Source organism: Mandrillus leucophaeus, unplaced genomic scaffold (genome assembly GCF_000951045.1).
Source record: "Mandrillus leucophaeus isolate KB7577 unplaced genomic scaffold, Mleu.le_1.0 Scaffold72, whole genome shotgun sequence".
Taxonomy (NCBI): domain Eukaryota; kingdom Metazoa; phylum Chordata; class Mammalia; order Primates; family Cercopithecidae; genus Mandrillus; species Mandrillus leucophaeus.
In genome coordinates this window covers 4,444,184-4,448,797 of record NW_012107808.1, presented here as the reverse complement: position 1 = coordinate 4,448,797, position 4,614 = coordinate 4,444,184, and positions in this window count along the sequence as shown.

The following is a 4,614-nucleotide window of genomic DNA, read 5'->3' as shown; positions in this document are numbered from 1 at the left end:
GAGACATTTGCAGATCCTTGCTGATGAGCAGATGTTTTTTGGGGGAATTTTTTTTTAATTTTTTTTGTTTTGTTTTGTTTTGTTTTTTGAGACAGTCTCGCTCTGCCACCCAGGCTGGAGTTCAGTGGCGCGATCTCAGCTCACTGCAGGCTCCGCCTCCTGGGTTCACACCATTCTCCTGCCTCAGCCTCCCAAGTAGCTGGGACTACAGGTGCCCACCACCACGCCCGGCTAATTTTTTGCATTTTTAGTAGAGATGGGGTTTTACTGTGTTAGCCAGGATGGTTTAATTGTTATAAAGTCTCTTCTTTCTTTCTTTCTTTTTTTAGAGACAGGGTTTCACCATGTTGCCCAGGCTGGTCTCGAATTCCTAGGTTCAAGCGATCCAACCACCTCAGCCTCCTAAGGTGCTAGGATTACAGGTGTGAGTCACCACATCCCACTGATACGGGCCACCATTGTGTGCAGAAGTACCATACATCCTACGTATTGTATGCCATATAAAATATGGAGCTGTGTCGGTTCTTTTCCTTCTTAAATCCCTGCCTCTCTCCCTTGAGATCTCAGGGTAATTGAACCACATGAATAACTGAACATAGAGGGCAGACTAGATAAAGAGAACAAATGGAAACTTGTGCTGGTTTGAAATTACCTCAGGTCTGAAGTGGCCAGAAGTCATTACTCTGGGGTTGACAGGCCCCAGAGAGGAGACTCACCAATTCCCCTCCAGTTCCACAGCAGCCAGAGACCTTAATTGAAGAGCTGTTCTACTTAGGGCTCTTCAGAAAAACCCAACTCAACTGTTCAATGTTTAAATTCTGAAAATTTTACTAACATTTCAAGAATTGTACCAAAGAGATACACATTATACCTGTGGCCTCAAAGGAATTATACCTAAAAGATAGATACATATATAAGCACACAAACACCCAAATGCATCAGGACAAATAAGGATCATGGATTTTTTTCACATTAACTTTTTGGGTTTGTGTTTTTTTGAGACAGGGTCTCTGTACCACCCAGGCTGGAATGCAGTAGCATGATCTTGGCTCACTACAACCCCTGCCTCCTGGGTTCAAGCGATTGCTTGTGCCTCAGCTTCCAGAGTAGCTGGGACTACAGGCATGCACCACCATGCCCAAATAATGTTTATATTTTTATAATAGTGGAGATGGGGTTTTGCCATGTTGCCCAGGCTGGTCTTGAACTCCTGGCCTCAGATAATCTGCCCACCTCAGCCTCCCAAAGTGCAGGGATTATAGGTGTGAGCTATCATGCCTGGCCCACATTAACTTTTTAATATAAATTTTAGATTTACCGAAAAGTTGCAGATAGTACGGAGTTCCTGTTTCCCCCGGCTTCCTAAATGTTGACCATGATGATCATGGTATGTTTGTTAAACTAAAAAAATAACATTGGAACAATACTAGTAACTAAACTGCAGACATTTGGTTTTTTTTGTTTGTTTGTTGTTGTTGTTTTTTGAGACGGAGTCTTGCTCTGTCGCCCAGGCTGGAGTGCGGTGGTGCGATCTTGGCTCACTGCAACCTCCATCTCCCGGTTCAAGCGATTCTCTTGCCTCAGCCTCCCAAGTAGCTGGGGCTACAGGCTTGCGCCACCACACCTGCCTAATTTTTGTATTTTCAGTAGAGATGGGGTTTCACCATATTGGCCACGCTGGTCTCGAACTCCTGACTTTAGCTGATCCACCTGCCTCGGCCTCCCAAAGTGCTGGGATTACAGATGTGAGCCACCACACTGGCCGGATTTTTTTTTAATGTGTCTTATGGTCTTTAAGAAATTATGAGGCCAGGCACAGTGGCTCATTCCTATAATCCCAGCACATTGGTAGACTGAGGAGGGATTGCTTGAGCCCAGGAGTTCAAGACCAGCCTGGGCAACAAATAAAAAAAATTAGCCAAGCATGGTGCCACATGCCTGTGGTCCCAGGTACTCAGGAGGCTGAGGCAGGAGGATCATTTGAACCCAGGAAGTCAAGGCTGCAGTGAGCCATGTTTGTGCCACTGCACTCCAGCCTGGGCAACAGAGTGAAACCCTGTCTCAAAATAAATAAATTAAATTTTAAATTGTGATAAAATACACATAACACAAAATTTACCGTCAACATTCCATACATTTATAGTGTTGTGCAATCATCACCACCATCTGAGTCCAGAACATTTTAATCACCCCAAAAGGAAACCCCATACCCACTAAACAGTCATTTGCCATTCCCCCTCTTCCCAGTCCCTGGAAACCACTGGACTGCAGTTTTGCCACTAATGTCCTTTTTCTGTTCTAGGATCAAACCCAGGATACTACACTGCATTTAGTTACATTAATGTTTTACTCTTTAGGTCAAATAAAGCTATTTTAAATATTTCATTCTCGGCCAGGCACGGTGGCTCACGCCTGTAATCCTAGCACTTTGGGAGGCTGAGGCAGGTGGATCACCTGAGGTCAGGAGTTCAAGACCAGCCTGGGCAACATGGTGAAACCCCATCTCTACTAAAAGTACAAAAATCAGCCGGGCACGGCAGCATGTGCCTGTAATCCCAGCTACTTGGGAGGCTGAGGCAGGAGAATCACTTGAACCTGGAAGGCAGAGGTTGCAGTGCCAAGACTGTGCTATTGCGCTCCAACCTAGGCAACAGAGTGAGACTCTGTCTCGAGGAAAAAAAAAAACAGAAAACCTCTGCAGAAGCAATGGTTAATATACTTACTTGGTGTTTGAGGAAACTGTCCAGTTCAATCCCTTACTCTCTGGCCTTTGAACTAGTCCCTCACTGCCACTCCCATAATACCTAAAGTGACTTTCTTACCTCTGCTTCCTCTCCACCAGTGCTGCTACCTGTCTTCCGTAGCACCAGCTAAATGTCTCCTATCCATGGACTTTTTCTTGGTTTTCTTATAGTTCATCCTTCATTTTATCCTGCATTGTTGTCTCTTGATGGTATTTTGGTATTTTCTACCAAAGCATAAGTTCCTAAGGTAAGGACCCTTCCATATCAAATAAGTGTTCTGCATAAGGCAATTAACAGTATTTATGAAACAAATATCATTATCGGACATACAGCCAGATACCTCACAATTTCCGCCATTTAAATAAATGAGACAATGCAATGCTTATAGCAGGTAGAATTGTGTCCCCCTCCCCCACCCCAAGAAAATAAGTTTAAGTCCTAACCCCTGGCATTATGAATGTGATCTTATTTGGAAACAGGGTCTTTGCAGATGTAATCAAGTTAAGATGAGGTCATACTGGATTAGGCTGGGCCCTAAATCCAATGACTGATGTCCCTGTAAGAAGAGAAGTGACACAGAGACACACAGGGAGAGCACCGTGAGATGATGGATGCAGAGATTAGAGTCGCACACCTACAAACTAAGGAACACCACAGAGCGCCGCGACACCAGAAGCCAGGCAGAGGCGAGGAAACACTCTTCCCCTGGGTCTTCAGAGGGAGCATGGGCCTGCAGACACCCTGATTTTAGACTTCTGGCCTCTGGAACTGAGATAATCAATTTCTCTTGGTTTTTATTTATTTTTATTTTTTATGTTTTGGTTTGTTTGTTTTGTTTTTTTGAGACAGGTTCTCTCGCTCTGTCACCCAGGCTGGAGTGCAGTGGCACCATCTCGGCTCACTGCAGCCTCGATTTCCTGGGTTCCAGCAATACCCCCACCTCAGCCTCCTGAGTAGCAGGAGCAGGCACATGCTAGCCACCATGCCTAGCTAATTTTTTTAGTTTTGGTAGAGACAGGGTTTTTCCATGTTGCCCAGGCTAGTCTCAAGCTCCCGAGCTTAAGCCATCTACCCACCACAGCCTCCCAAAGTGCTGGGATTACAGGTGGAGCCACCGCACCTGGCCATTTCTCTTATTGTAAGCCATCCAGTTTGTGACAACTTATCACAGCAGCCCTAAGAAAACATTACAATGCTCATGGAACACAGCCTAAGGTTACCTCCCCTTCTGCCCTTCTGCCTTTTCTCCTGAAATTCCTCTTGCCTGGAATATCTTTGCTGTATGTATCCAGCTATGAAAAACCTTCTCTGGCATCTGAACATTCTGATTTGTAGATTGCAGGTCTCCATCATTTTTTAGTAGTCTTAATCTTGTAAAGATCCCATTTATTTTATCACAGTTCTGGAGGCCAGAGTCCAAAATCAAGGTGTCAGTTATGCAAATATTTGGTCCTTCAAAGCCATTCTTTGGGGTGATGGAGTCAGGTAACCAGCAGAGAGCAGGGAGACCATAAATTTACATCTTTTTCTACTCATGTCTACTTCTGAATTCTGATAGTAAATCTCTTGTGATTTAATCATTATTCTTTTTTGCTTTTGAGACAGGGTCTAGCTCTGTCACCCAGGCTGGAGTGTGGTGGTGTGAACATGGCTCACTGCAGCCTCGACCTCCCGAGCTCAGTGATCCTCCCACCTCAGCCTCCTGAGTAGCTGTAACTACAGGTGTGTGCTACCACGCCCAGCTAATTTTTTTTTTTTTTTTTTGAGATGGAATCTCACCCTGTTGCCTGGGCTGGAGTGCAGTGGCGCGATCTCAGCTCACTGCAGCCTCCACCTCCCGGGTTCAAGCAATTCTCCTGCCTCAGCCTCC